We start from the raw sequence: 13,246 nt of genomic DNA, 5'->3' as shown, positions 1-13,246 counted from the left end.
TGTCTGAAAAATCGGGGCAGTTGTGGCCGAGTGGTTAAGGCGATAGACTTGAAATCTATTCCTCTCTGAGGGCGTAGGTTCGAACCCTACCAACTGCGGTGAATTGCCATTTGTTTCCAGTGAGTCGTATCGCTTAGAAAAAAAACCAAAACTTTGTTTTTTTTTGGTTTTTTTCTAAAATTGAATCAATTTTGTTGCCAGACTTCGTTTTAAAAATTCAATGGTTGAACAATAGTTCCTTCTTTTGAAAAATAAAAATAAAAAAAAACCACGCCCCACGAAAAGCTTTGACCATCGGTAAAATAAAACAGCGAGTTGTTTGCTGTATTGTTCATTGTCCCGAAAACCACCCACTAAATTTCTGCTACGCTCTGGCTTTTAAAATAGGTTAGACATTCTGTTAGCTCTGTGTTTTCAGTTCACATTCTCTGTATTCTTGCGGTTAAGAGAAGTTAGTAAAAACGTTTGAGTCTTGTAATGTCATCTCCTAAAGAAAATCCCGTGTTTAAGTTTTTTGAAAAACGTGCAGAAAAGGATATTGTGTGTTTAGTTCCTGGTTGTAAAAAGCCCGGGCGTACTTCTTATCATGCCGGAAATTTACGAGCTCATTTGAAGGCAAAACACAGAGAGCAGTTTCAATTAATAGAACACTTAAGTAATACCAAAGCTGATTCCGAGAGTTCTGAAGAGAATCGTGATGTCACTTTCAACAATTCGCTAGCATCTGCCAGCAATAGTCTTGAAGCCAATGGTTCGTCTAACTCGTCATTGCAGCCTCCTACGAAGAAGCGTCGGTTGTCAATAGAAATTACTGAAAGGCAAGTTGTAGACGCGTGTGTAGAGATGGTAACTGTTAATGGGAGACCCTTTAAAGCGCTTAGTGATTCGGGCTTTCGAAAAATTCTAGATCCTATCCTTAAGGGTTTTGGGGGAACTTTTACTATTAGCGCAGAAAATATTCGCGACAAGGTGGAAGGAAAAGCTAAGGAAATACGCGACAAGATTAAAAAGGATGTGAAAAATCGATTTGTTTCTGTTAAAATGGATTGTGCGACTCGCTTGGACCGAGCTCTTTTAGGCATAAATCTCCAGTTTAACAAGAAAGGAAAAATTCAGCTCTACACTCTAGCAATCATAGAGATGAAACAAAGTCACACTGCTGTAAACTTTAAACAAAATTTGCTGGACGTTTTCGGTGTTTTTGGGATAAAGTTGTGGCAAGTGTATAGTCTAACAACCGATAACGGTGCCAATATGTTAAAAGCCAGTCGTATTTTGGCTCAAACTGATTCAGCAGAGAGTGACGAAGAAGAAGACAGTGATTATAATGACCGCTTGCTTGAAGAAGAATTAATTCGTCGAATGGAAGAGGGACAAAATGTGAGCGATGAAGGAGGAGAGGAGAGTGCGGAATTGCAAAATATGTTGCAAGGTGTGCGCTGTGCTGCCCACACTCTTCAGCTCGCTATTCTTGACGCATTGGCTGAGCCTGGTATAGCAGTTATTGCCAAGGCAAGAGCTGTTTGCAAGACCTTAAGGAGTCAAACGTTTATGGCAGCAATAAGGCTGGCAGGTCAAAAGAAGCCAATAATCGACTGCCTCACTCGTTGGTGTTCAACATGTTTGATGTTAGAAAGGCTTATTGAGTTGAAGGAATTTATTGCTGAACTGACAAATGAGGGTAAAAACCAAAACCTTAAACTCACAGAACAGGATTGGTCAAGAATTGAAGATATTATAAAAATATTAAAACCGGCTCGTATCTTGACTACCGTTTTGCAATCAGAGCAACTCACAATCGGGGATTTTTATGGTTCGTGGCTCAAGTGTCAACTAGAAATTTCTAAATTCAACTCGAGTTTTGCTAAAAATTTACTAAAGCACATGAAAAAGAGGTTGGCAGTCCTTTTAACCAGCGAAGTTGTGTTGGCAGCTCTTTATCTTGATCCGAGGTAAACAATTTTTTTTAATTTTTTTTATCGCTCATCAGCCACCATATTTTGTTTAGATATAATGTCATGCTCGAAGCTGATCAGTTAAAAGCAGCCCGGGAACATTTACTAAAGCTGTGGCGTTTAATTGAATCTAACCGAAGCGAACCTTCAACTAATACGTCCGCCAGGTTACCTCAACCGAACCTTCAGCCGATTGAAACCGGGGCAGCTTTAGAGAATGACGAGCTTCAAGAGATGCTTTTGGAGAAAGAAGCAGAACGACGTGAGAGAAGCACTGCTAATGAAAATGAATCCGTTATTGAAAAAATGATTCACGATTTCGTGAAAGACAAACTTGTTGACCGCTCAACTGATGTTCTAAAATACTGGGAGGACAATCGCTTGTTGAAACATCAGCTTTATGTGTTGGCTAAGGTTAAATTTTTAAATAATAAGATATTTGTTTCTATTTTCATCCAAAACTAACGCGTAAATAAGTTTAGGTTGCCCTTGCAGTGCCTTGCACACAAGTGAGTGTTGAACGGCTGTTTTCCGGTCTGAAATTCATTTTGTCGGTTTACCGCTCGAACTTAACTGAATCGATCCTTGAAGATATTTTAGTCGTAAGAGCAAATGCATTATTCACGGCCTAATATATTTAAAGTCTACTTGTTTTTTGTTTGTTGCTGTGTTTAAAAATCTAAACAGTACTAAAATAAAAAAACAATCAATCACCTGCGGCTAATATTTAACGCCCCCAATTAAAAAACCAACAAGGTCAAAAACTATGAAAAATCCAGATTTTTTTTTCAAGCGGCTGTTGCCCCCCATTCTTATTGTTGTTGTTTTCAGAAAATGATTTAAAAAAAGTACGGTGAAAACTAAGCGATACGACTCACTGTTTGTTTCACATGCTAGTATTTTCTAGTGGAACAACTCATTTTCAATCGTTTACTAGTATCTCAAATTTACGCATGATTACAAATATTAACTGTGCAGTCATGGGTATCCTAGGTCCCGGGATCTATCTCGGAACCGTGGAGCCATGACCTGTTACTTGGCGTTTCCAGAAACGTGTCTATTTTTCAGAACCAGTGCCGAAATGCATTATGGCGGTCTTTGAGTGTAGTTTACAAACACAAAATGTAGTCAGAGACAAATTATAGGATGAAAGAATGTGTACCCATTTTGTTTACGAAGAATAGAAAAACGTCCGTACTTCCGTCCGTAAAAGATCTATAAGCAATCGTAAAATTCAAAAATGAACTCGAACGGAAAACTATTGCAATACAAATTATTAAGCCCGGTTAGCTCAGACGGTAGAGCGCGGGACTTTTAATCCTGAGGTCAAGGGTTCAAGTCCCTTATCGGGCGGCTAGTCTTCTGATTTTAGTTAGTATTGTTGGTTTTCCACCATTTATTATCAAGTTAATATCGTTTGAAATCATTCACCATTATGGGCAGAATTCATAGATGTTCATAGACGACAACACGAGTTCTCATGGTGTTTCTTTACGTTAATTCCTACGATGTAGAGAAAGTGCGAACCAAAAGGAAGTACATTCGGATATAGGTCGTGGAACATACACAAATAATGAAATGAGATAGTGAGAAAGAGTATCCCTCATTGTGAGAGTAGAAAGCCTTGATATTTGATACAACTAATTGCAATAGTAAATGTATGTCCAGTTATAGAACTCGAAAGCTGTAAATAGAGTTTGTAGTTAAGATTATTCAAAAAACATGGTTTTCAAGATTGAGACGATGTCCACAGACGGTAATCGCTGTATGTTTATATAACATGGGACGTTTGGCTATCTTCTAGGAAAAAGCTTTGCAATATAACGTCATTCCTCGAATAGGAGATTCAACATAACTCAGCCTTTGTGGCCTAATGGATAAGGCACCGGCCTCCTAAGCCGGGGATTGCGAGTTCGAGTCTCGCCAGAGGTAGCGAGCAACCGAAACTATAATTATCGAAAATCGTCGTTAAATTGGCAATTACTTGTCTTTTGTTTTACTGTTTTCAAGCAAAAATTTTCATTGGTCCAAGTGTTGGGAAATCGCTGAAATGGCATGCTTAAACTTGGAAACCTTTGCCAGTGACAATTACTTGGCAGCGGAACTTATTCTGCTGTTTTACAGGTGAACTCTGACTCTCTCATCCTTCTCTGCCGTCTTCACTGGTTCCTGGAGCAACAACGCGCTGAATTCAAGACGCTGGTCATGATGGTAAGGTGCATTCTCGGCAACGTGTACTTGTTGTCTCTCATCTACTTTTAGAAACTATCTAAACCTGGCCTACGATCACAGACCTCGACTTCGATGGACCTGACTGTTCTTACCACTCGTACGGACCATTGTTGAGAGCATGCCTTATCCAGGGTCACCCCGTTGCTTAGTTTGTCTTGTCTTGTCCAGGGCCATCACATATGCTAAAGACCTAAAGACCTTTCGTTCTTCTCTCACTGTGTACTCCCCTACTGATTTTAAACTTGGATGTTCTCCCAAAAAATGACTAGAAATAACTTCTGGCGTCACTTGATCAAATGTTGTGTAGTTACATTTACCAATAAAATGCCACAAAACGCAGATAGTAGGATTCGAACCTACGCTCCAAGATGGAAACTGATTTCGAGTCAGTCGCCTTAACCACTCGGCCATATCTGCATTCACTATTTTAGCAAAATATTTCGAATCTATCAGTACCTTTTTAGAGTGGAAAATATTTAATGAAAGAATTATAGTGGCCCGTAAGAGGATCGAACTCATGACCTCCGCGTTATTAGCACGGCGCTCTAACCAACTGAGCTAACAGGCCAATAAATTCTTAATATATTAATAAAATGTTCATTCATCATCAGTTAGGTATACTCTGTGTGTCTTTAGAGAGAATGATTTAAGGTATCTACCAAGCAAGGCTATATCAGCAGCCAATTTCAATCGTCACTGTGAAGGCAATGCAAGCCAGTGATATTCATTGAGTGTTCGAGATATATTTGTAGTTTTATTGATCTGACATGATTCCCCATGGTTTGTGGTTAACTACTACTCATCATGAACTAATAGTTTCGTCATATGCTATTAATCGTGGCGGGACTCGAACCCGCAATTTTCGGATAACTACTTTCATAGAAGTCCGACGCCTTATCCATTAGGCCACACGACCTACACTTAAAGAAAGTGCTTGGATTTTGCATCTCTCATTTAACCTGCTCTTCAGTAAGGTCAAACGGAAATATTGGTGAACCAATAAATATTATTACTAGATTGTCTGAAAAATCGGGGCAGTTGTGGCCGAGTGGTTAAGGCGATAGACTTGAAATCTATTCCTCTCTGAGGGCGTAGGTTCGAACCCTACCAACTGCGGTGAATTGCCATTTGTTTCACATGCTAGTATTTTCTAGTGGAACAACTCATTTTCAATCGTTTACTAGTATCTCAAATTTACGCATGATTACAAATATTAACTGTGCAGTCATGGGTATCCCAGGTCCCGGGATCTATCTCGGAACCGTGGAGCCATGACCTGTTACTTGGCGTTTCCAGAAACGTGTCTATTTTTCAGAACCAGTGCCGAAATGCATTATGGCGGTCTTTGAGTGTAGTTTACAAACACAAAATGTAGTCAGAGACAAATTATAGGATGAAAGAATGTGTACCCATTTTGTTTACGAAGAATAGAAAAACGTCCGTACTTCCGTCCGTAAAAGATCTATAAGCAATCGTAAAATTTAAAAATGAACTCGAACGGAAAACTATTGCAATACCAATTTTTAAGCCCGGTTAGCTCAGACGGTAGAGCGCGGGACTTTTAATCCTGAGGTCAAGGGTTCAAGTCCCTTATCGGGCGGCTAGTCTTTTGATTTTAGTTAGTATTGTTGGTTTTCCACCATTTATTATCAAGTTAATATCGTTTGAAATCATTCACCATTATGGGCAGAATTCATAGATGTTCATAGACGACAACACGAGTTCTCATGGTGTTTCTTTACGTTAATTCCTACGATGTAGAGAAAGTGCGAACCAAAAGGAAGTACATTCGGATATAGGTCGTGGAACATACACAAATAATGAAATGAGATAGTGAGAAAGAGTATCCCTCATTGTGAGAGTAGAAAGCCTTGATATTTGATACAACTAATTGCAATAGTAAATGTATGTCCAGTTATAGAACTCGAAAGCTGTAAATAGAGTTTGTAGTTAAGATTATTCAAAAAACATGGTTTTCAAGATTGAGACGATGTCCACAGACGGTAATCGCTGTATGTTTATATAACATGGGACGTTTGGCTATCTTCTAGGAAAAAGCTTTGCAATATAACGTCATTCCTCGAATAGGAGATTCACCATAACTCAGCCTTTGTGGCCTAATGGATAAGGCACCGGCCTCCTAAGCCGGGGATTGCGAGTTCGAGTCTCGCCAGAGGTAGCGAGCAACCGAAACTATAATTATCGAAAATCGTCGTTAAATTGGCAATTACTTGTCTTTTGTTTTACTGTTTTCAAGCAAAAATTTTCATTGGTCCAAGTGTTGGGAAATCGCTGAAATGGCATGCTTAAACTTGGAAACCTTTGCCAGTGACAATTACTTGGCAGCGGAACTTATTCTGCTGTTTTACAGGTGAACTCTGACTCTCTCATCCTTCTCTGCCGTCTTCACTGGTTCCTGGAGCAACAACGCGCTGAATTCAAGACGCTGGTCATGATGGTAAGGTGCATTCTCGGCAACGTGTACTTGTTGTCTCTCATCTACTTTTAGAAACTATCTAAACCTGGCCTACGATCACAGACCTCGACTTCGATGGACCTGACTGTTCTTACCACTCGTACGGACCATTGTTGAGAGCATGCCTTATCCAGGGTCACCCCGTTGCTTAGTTTGTCTTGTCTTGTCCAGGGCCATCACATATGCTAAAGACCTAAAGACCTTTCGTTCTTCTCTCACTGTGTACTCCCCTACTGATTTTAAACTTGAATGTTCTCCCAAAAAATGACTGGAAATAACTTCTGGCGTCACTTGATCAAATGTTGTGTAGTTACATTTACCAATAAAATGCCACAAAACGCAGATAGTAGGATTCGAACCTACGCTCCAAGATGGAAACTGATTTCGAGTCAGTCGCCTTAACCACTCGGCCATATCTGCATTCACTATTTTAGCAAAATATTTCGAATCTATCAGTACCTTTTTAGAGTGGAAAATATTTAATGAAAGAATTATAGTGGCCCGTAAGAGGATCGAACTCATGACCTCCGCGTTATTAGCACGGCGCTCTAACCAACTGAGCTAACAGGCCAATAAATTCTTAATATATTAATAAAAGGTTCATTCATCATCAGTTAGGTATACTCTGTGTGTCTTTAGAGAGAATGATTTAAGGTATCTACCAAGCAAGGCTATATCAGCAGCCAATTTCAATCGTCACTGTGAAGGCAATGCAAGCCAGTGATATTCATTGAGTGTTCGAGATATATTTGTAGTTTTATTGATCTGACATGATTCCCCATGGTTTGTGGTTAACTACTACTCATCATGAACTAATAGTTTCGTCATATGCTATTAATCGTGGCGGGACTCGAACCCGCAATTTTCGGATAACTACTTTCATAGAAGTCCGACGCCTTATCCATTAGGCCACACGACCTACACTTAAAGAAAGTGCTAGGATTTTGCATCTCTCATTTAACCTGCTCTTCAGTAAGGTCAAACGGAAATATTGGTGAACCAATAAATATTATTACTAGATTGTCTGAAAAATCGGGGCAGTTGTGGCCGAGTGGTTAAGGCGATAGACTTGAAATCTGTTCATCTCTGAGGGCGTAGGTTCGAACCCTACCAACTGCGGTGAATTGCCATTTGTTTCACATGCTAGTATTTTCTAGTGGAACAACTCATTTTCAATCGTTTACTAGTATCTCAAATTTACGCATGATTACAAATATTAACTGTGCAGTCATGGGTATCCTAGGTCCCGGGATCTATCTCGGAACCGTGGAGCCATGACCTGTTACTTGGCGTTTCCAGAAACGTGTCTATTTTTCAGAACCAGTGCCGAAATGCATTATGGCGGTCTTTGAGTGTAGTTTACAAACACAAAATGTAGTCAGAGACAAATTATAGGATGAAAGAATGTGTACCCATTTTGTTTACGAAGAATAGAAAAACGTCCGTATTTCCGTCCGTAAAAGATCTATAAGCAATCGTAAAATTTAAAAATGAACTTGAACGGAAAACTATTGCAATACAAAATATCAAGCCCGGTTAGCTCAGACGGTAGAGCGTGGGACTTTTAATCCTGAGGTCAAGGGTTCAAGTCCCTTATCGGGCGGCTAATCTTTTGATTTTAGTTAGTATTGTTGGTTTTCCACCATTTATTATCAAGTTAATATCGTTTGAAATCATTCACCATTATGGGCAGAATTCATAGATGTTCATAGACGACAACACGAGTTCTCATGGTGTTTCTTTACGTTAATTCCTACGATGTAGAGAAAGTGCGAACCAAAAGGAAGTACATTCGGATATAGGTCGTGGAACATACACAAATAATGAAATGAGATAGTGAGAAAGAGTATCCCTCATTGTGAGAGTAGAAAGCCTTGATATTTGATACAACTAATTGCAATAGTAAATGTATGTCCAGTTATAGAACTCGAAAGCTGTAAATAGAGTTTGTAGTTAAGATTATTCAAAAAACATGGTTTTCAAGATTGAGACGATGTCCACAGACGGTAATCGCTGTATGTTTATATAACATGGGACGTTTGGCTATCTTCTAGGAAAAAGCTTTGCAATATAACGTCATTCCTCGAATAGGAGATTCAACATAACTCAGCCTTTGTGGCCTAATGGATAAGGCACCGGCCTCCTAAGCCGGGGATTGCGAGTTCGAGTCTCGCCAGAGGTAGCGAGCAACCGAAACTATAATTATCGAAAATCGTCGTTAAATTGGCAATTACTTGTCTTTTGTTTTACTGTTTTCAAGCAAAAATTTTCATTGGTCCAAGTGTTGAGAAATCGATGAAATGGCATGCTTAAACTTGGAAACCTTTGCCAGTGACAATTACTTGGCAGCGGAACTTATTCTGCTGTTTTACAGGTGAACTCTGACTCTCTCATCCTTCTCTGCCGTCTTCACTGGTTCCTGGAGCAACAACGCGCTGAATTCAAGACGCTGGTCATGATGGTAAGGTGCATTCTCGGCAACGTGTACTTGTTGTCTCTCATCTACTTTTAGAAACTATCTAAACCTGGCCTACGATCACAGACCTCGACTTCGATGGACCTGACTGTTCTTACCACTCGTACGGACCATTGTTGAGAGCATGCCTTATCCAGGGTCACCCCGTTGCTTAGTTTGTCTTGTCTTGTCCAGGGCCATCACATATGCTAAAGACCTAAAGACCTTTCGTTCTTCTCTCACTGTGTACTCCCCTACTGATTTTAAACTTGGATGTTCTCCCAAAAAATGACTAGAAATAACTTCTGGCGTCACTTGATCAAATGTTGTGTAGTTACATTTACCAATAAAATGCCACAAAACGCAGATAGTAGGATTCGAACCTACGCTCCAAGATGGAAACTGATTTCGAGTCAGTCGCCTTAACCACTTGGCCATATCTGCATTCACTATTTTAGCAAAATATTTCGAATCTATCAGTACCTTTTTAGAGTGGAAAATATTTAATGAAAGAATTATAGTGGCCCGTAAGAGGATCGAACTCATGACCTCCGCGTTATTAGCACGGCGCTCTAACCAACTGAGCTAACAGGCCAATAAATTCTTAATATATTAATAAAAGGTTCATTCATCATCAGTTAGGTATACTCTGTGTGTCTTTAGAGAGAATGATTTAAGGTATCTACCAAGCAAGGCTATATCAGCAGCCAATTTCAATCGTCACTGTGAAGGCAATGCAAGCCAGTGATATTCATTGAGTGTTCGAGATATATTTGTAGTTTTATTGATCTGACATGATTCCCCATGGTTTGTGGTTAACTACTACTCATCATGAACTAATAGTTTCGTCATATGCTATTAATCGTGGCGGGACTCGAACCCGCAATTTTCGGATAACTACTTTCATAGAAGTCCGACGCCTTATCCATTAGGCCACACGACCTACACCTAAAGAAAGTGCTTGGATTTTGCATCTCTCATTTAACCTGCTCTTCAGTAAGGTCAAACGGAAATATTGGTGAACCAATAAATATTATTACTAGATTGTCTGAAAAATCGGGGCAGTTGTGGCCGAGTGGTTAAGGCGATAGACTTGAAATCTATTCATCTCTGAGGGCGTAGGTTCGAACCCTACCAACTGCGGTGAATTGCCATTTGTTTCACATGCTAGTATTTTCTAGTGGAACAACTCATTTTCAATCGTTTACTAGTATCTCAAATTTACGCATGATTACAAATATTAACTGTGCAGTCATGGGTATCCCAGGTCCCGGGATCTATCTCGGAACCGTGGAGCCATGACCTGTTACTTGGCGTTTCCAGAAACGTGTCTATTTTTCAGAACCAGTGCCGAAATGCATTATGGCGGTCTTTGAGTGTAGTTTACAAACACAAAATGTAGTCAGAGACAAATTATAGGATGAAAGAATGTGTACCCATTTTGTTTACGAAGAATAGAAAAACGTCCGTACTTCCGTCCGTAAAAGATCTATAAGCAATCGTAAAATTTAAAAATGAACTCGAACGGAAAACTATTGCCATACCAATTATTAAGCCCGGTTAGCTCAGACGGTAGAGCGCGGGACTTTTAATCCTGAGGTCAAGGGTTCAAGTCCCTTATCGGGCGGCTAGTCTTTTGATTTTAGTTAGTATTGTTGGTTTTCCACCATTTATTATCAAGTTAATATCGTTTGAAATCATTCACCATTATGGGCAGAATTCATAGATGTTCATAGACGACAACACGAGTTCTCATGGTGTTTCTTTACGTTAATTCCTACGATGTAGAGAAAGTGCGAACCAAAAGGAAGTACATTCGGATATAGGTCGTGGAACATACACAAATAATGAAATGAGATAGTGAGAAAGAGTATCCCTCATTGTGAGAGTAGAAAGCCTTGATATTTGATACAACTAATTGCAATAGTAAATGTATGTCCAGTTATAGAACTCGAAAGCTGTAAATAGAGTTTGTAGTTAAGATTATTCAAAAAACATGGTTTTCAAGATTGAGACGATGTCCACAGACGGTAATCGCTGTATGTTTATATAACATGGGACGTTTGGCTATCTTCTAGGAAAAAGCTTTGCAATATAACGTCATTCCTCGAATAGGAGATTCAACATAACTCAGCCTTTGTGGCCTAATGGATAAGGCACCGGCCTCCTAAGCCGGGGATTGCGAGTTCGAGTCTCGCCAGAGGTAGCGAGCAACCGAAACTATAATTATCGAAAATCGTCGTTAAATTGGCAATTACTTGTCTTTTGTTTTACTGTTTTCAAGCAAAAATTTTCATTGGTCCAAGTGTTGAGAAATCGATGAAATGGCATGCTTAAACTTGGAAACCTTTGCCAGTGACAATTACTTGGCAGCGGAACTTATTCTGCTGTTTTACAGGTGAACTCTGACTCTCTCATCCTTCTCTGCCGTCTTCACTGGTTCCTGGAGCAACAACGCGCTGAATTCAAGACGCTGGTCATGATGGTAAGGTGCATTCTCGGCAACGTGTACTTGTTGTCTCTCATCTACTTTTAGAAACTATCTAAACCTGGCCTACGATCACAGACCTCGACTTCGATGGACCTGACTGTTCTTACCACTCGTACGGACCATTGTTGAGAGCATGCCTTATCCAGGGTCACCCCGTTGCTTAGTTTGTCTTGTCTTGTCCAGGGCCATCACATATGCTAAAGACCTAAAGACCTTTCGTTCTTCTCTCACTGTGTACTCCCCTACTGATTTTAAACTTGGATGTTCTCCCAAAAAATGACTAGAAATAACTTCTGGCGTCACTTGATCAAATGTTGTGTAGTTACATTTACCAATAAAATGCCACAAAACGCAGATAGTAGGATTCGAACCTACGCTCCAAGATGGAAACTGATTTCGAGTCAGTCGCCTTAACCACTCGGCCATATCTGCATTCACTATTTTAGCAAAATATTTCGAATCTATCAGTACCTTTTTAGAGTGGAAAATATTTAATGAAAGAATTATAGTGGCCCGTAAGAGGATCGAACTCATGACCTCCGCGTTATTAGCACGGCGCTCTAACCAACTGAGCTAACAGGCCAATAAATTCTTAATATATTAATAAAAGGTTCATTCATCATCAGTTAGGTATACTCTGTGTGTCTTTAGAGAGAATGATTTAAGGTATCTACCAAGCAAGGCTATATCAGCAGCCAATTTCAATCGTCACTGTGAAGGCAATGCAAGCCAGTGATATTCATTGAGTGTTCGAGATATATTTGTAGTTTTATTGATCTGACATGATTCCCCATGGTTTGTGGTTAACTACTACTCATCATGAACTAATAGTTTCGTCATATGCTATTAATCGTGGCGGGACTCGAACCCGCAATTTTCGGATAACTACTTTCATAGAAGTCCGACGCCTTATCCATTAGGCCACACGACCTACACCTAAAGAAAGTGCTTGGATTTTGCATCTCTCATTTAACCTGCTCTTCAGTAAGGTCAAACGGAAATATTGGTGAACCAATAAATATTATTACTAGATTGTCTGAAAAATCGGGGCAGTTGTGGCCGAGTGGTTAAGGCGATAGACTTGAAATCTATTCATCTCTGAGGGCGTAGGTTCGAACCCTACCAACTGCGGTGAATTGCCATTTGTTTCACATGCTAGTATTTTCTAGTGGAACAACTCATTTTCAATCGTTTACTAGTATCTCAAATTTACGCATGATTACAAATATTAACTGTGCAGTCATGGGTATCCCAGGTCCCGGGATCTATCTCGGAACCGTGGAGCCATGACCTGTTACTTGGCGTTTCCAGAAACGTGTCTATTTTTCAGAACCAGTGCCGAAATGCATTATGGCGGTCTTTGAGTGTAGTTTACAAACACAAAATGTAGTCAGAGACAAATTATAGGATGAAAGAATGTGTACCCATTTTGTTTACGAAGAATAGAAAAACGTCCGTACTTCCGTCCGTAAAAGATCTATAAGCAATCGTAAAATTTAAAAATGAACTCGAACGGAAAACTATTGCAATACCAATTATTAAGCCCGGTTAGCTCAGACGGTAGAGCGTGGGACTTTTAATCCTGAGGTCAAGGGTTCAAGTCCCTTATCGGGCGGCTAGTCTTTTGATTTTAGTTA

The 13,246-nt window shown here is 39.8% G+C and overlaps 24 non-coding genes across 24 annotated transcripts; 12 read left to right on the top strand and 12 right to left on the bottom strand.

Moving 5' to 3' along the window:
* Positions 1 to 16: 16 nt before the first annotated feature.
* Trnas-uga lies at positions 17 to 98 on the top strand. Its single transcript has one exon. It is a non-coding gene; the product is annotated as a tRNA-Ser (tRNA).
* A 3,137-nt stretch (positions 99 to 3,235) lies between these two features.
* On the top strand, positions 3,236 to 3,308 carry Trnak-uuu. Its single transcript has one exon. It is a non-coding gene; the product is annotated as a tRNA-Lys (tRNA).
* A 506-nt stretch (positions 3,309 to 3,814) lies between these two features.
* On the top strand, positions 3,815 to 3,887 carry Trnar-ccu. The gene has a single exon. It is a non-coding gene; the product is annotated as a tRNA-Arg (tRNA).
* A 635-nt stretch (positions 3,888 to 4,522) lies between these two features.
* Trnas-cga lies at positions 4,523 to 4,604 on the bottom strand. The gene has a single exon. It is a non-coding gene; the product is annotated as a tRNA-Ser (tRNA).
* A 77-nt stretch (positions 4,605 to 4,681) lies between these two features.
* Positions 4,682 to 4,755, bottom strand: Trnai-aau. Its single transcript has one exon. It is a non-coding gene; the product is annotated as a tRNA-Ile (tRNA).
* A 264-nt stretch (positions 4,756 to 5,019) lies between these two features.
* On the bottom strand, positions 5,020 to 5,103 carry Trnar-ucu. The gene is given in 2 exon segments: positions 5,020 to 5,055; positions 5,067 to 5,103. It is a non-coding gene; the product is annotated as a tRNA-Arg (tRNA).
* Positions 5,104 to 5,221: 118 nt separating this feature from the next.
* Positions 5,222 to 5,303, top strand: Trnas-uga. Its single transcript has one exon. It is a non-coding gene; the product is annotated as a tRNA-Ser (tRNA).
* Positions 5,304 to 5,714: 411 nt separating this feature from the next.
* On the top strand, positions 5,715 to 5,787 carry Trnak-uuu. The gene has a single exon. It is a non-coding gene; the product is annotated as a tRNA-Lys (tRNA).
* A 506-nt stretch (positions 5,788 to 6,293) lies between these two features.
* Positions 6,294 to 6,366, top strand: Trnar-ccu. The gene has a single exon. It is a non-coding gene; the product is annotated as a tRNA-Arg (tRNA).
* Positions 6,367 to 7,001: 635 nt separating this feature from the next.
* Positions 7,002 to 7,083, bottom strand: Trnas-cga. The gene has a single exon. It is a non-coding gene; the product is annotated as a tRNA-Ser (tRNA).
* A 77-nt stretch (positions 7,084 to 7,160) lies between these two features.
* On the bottom strand, positions 7,161 to 7,234 carry Trnai-aau. Its single transcript has one exon. It is a non-coding gene; the product is annotated as a tRNA-Ile (tRNA).
* Positions 7,235 to 7,498: 264 nt separating this feature from the next.
* On the bottom strand, positions 7,499 to 7,582 carry Trnar-ucu. The gene is given in 2 exon segments: positions 7,499 to 7,534; positions 7,546 to 7,582. It is a non-coding gene; the product is annotated as a tRNA-Arg (tRNA).
* A 118-nt stretch (positions 7,583 to 7,700) lies between these two features.
* Trnas-uga lies at positions 7,701 to 7,782 on the top strand. Its single transcript has one exon. It is a non-coding gene; the product is annotated as a tRNA-Ser (tRNA).
* A 990-nt stretch (positions 7,783 to 8,772) lies between these two features.
* Trnar-ccu lies at positions 8,773 to 8,845 on the top strand. The gene has a single exon. It is a non-coding gene; the product is annotated as a tRNA-Arg (tRNA).
* A 635-nt stretch (positions 8,846 to 9,480) lies between these two features.
* Trnas-cga lies at positions 9,481 to 9,562 on the bottom strand. Its single transcript has one exon. It is a non-coding gene; the product is annotated as a tRNA-Ser (tRNA).
* A 77-nt stretch (positions 9,563 to 9,639) lies between these two features.
* On the bottom strand, positions 9,640 to 9,713 carry Trnai-aau. Its single transcript has one exon. It is a non-coding gene; the product is annotated as a tRNA-Ile (tRNA).
* A 264-nt stretch (positions 9,714 to 9,977) lies between these two features.
* On the bottom strand, positions 9,978 to 10,061 carry Trnar-ucu. Its single transcript is given in 2 exon segments — positions 9,978 to 10,013; positions 10,025 to 10,061. It is a non-coding gene; the product is annotated as a tRNA-Arg (tRNA).
* Positions 10,062 to 10,179: 118 nt separating this feature from the next.
* Positions 10,180 to 10,261, top strand: Trnas-uga. The gene has a single exon. It is a non-coding gene; the product is annotated as a tRNA-Ser (tRNA).
* Positions 10,262 to 10,672: 411 nt separating this feature from the next.
* On the top strand, positions 10,673 to 10,745 carry Trnak-uuu. The gene has a single exon. It is a non-coding gene; the product is annotated as a tRNA-Lys (tRNA).
* Positions 10,746 to 11,251: 506 nt separating this feature from the next.
* Positions 11,252 to 11,324, top strand: Trnar-ccu. Its single transcript has one exon. It is a non-coding gene; the product is annotated as a tRNA-Arg (tRNA).
* A 635-nt stretch (positions 11,325 to 11,959) lies between these two features.
* Trnas-cga lies at positions 11,960 to 12,041 on the bottom strand. The gene has a single exon. It is a non-coding gene; the product is annotated as a tRNA-Ser (tRNA).
* A 77-nt stretch (positions 12,042 to 12,118) lies between these two features.
* On the bottom strand, positions 12,119 to 12,192 carry Trnai-aau. Its single transcript has one exon. It is a non-coding gene; the product is annotated as a tRNA-Ile (tRNA).
* Positions 12,193 to 12,456: 264 nt separating this feature from the next.
* Positions 12,457 to 12,540, bottom strand: Trnar-ucu. The gene is given in 2 exon segments: positions 12,457 to 12,492; positions 12,504 to 12,540. It is a non-coding gene; the product is annotated as a tRNA-Arg (tRNA).
* Positions 12,541 to 12,658: 118 nt separating this feature from the next.
* On the top strand, positions 12,659 to 12,740 carry Trnas-uga. Its single transcript has one exon. It is a non-coding gene; the product is annotated as a tRNA-Ser (tRNA).
* The last annotated feature ends 506 nt before the right edge of the window (positions 12,741 to 13,246 follow it).

This window comes from Daphnia pulex, chromosome 2, assembly GCF_021134715.1.
Source record: "Daphnia pulex isolate KAP4 chromosome 2, ASM2113471v1".
NCBI classification, from domain to species: Eukaryota; Metazoa; Arthropoda; class Branchiopoda; order Diplostraca; family Daphniidae; genus Daphnia; species Daphnia pulex.
The sequence above is the reverse complement of the archived record's forward strand: the minus strand, read 5'-3'. Positions and strand labels throughout refer to the sequence as shown.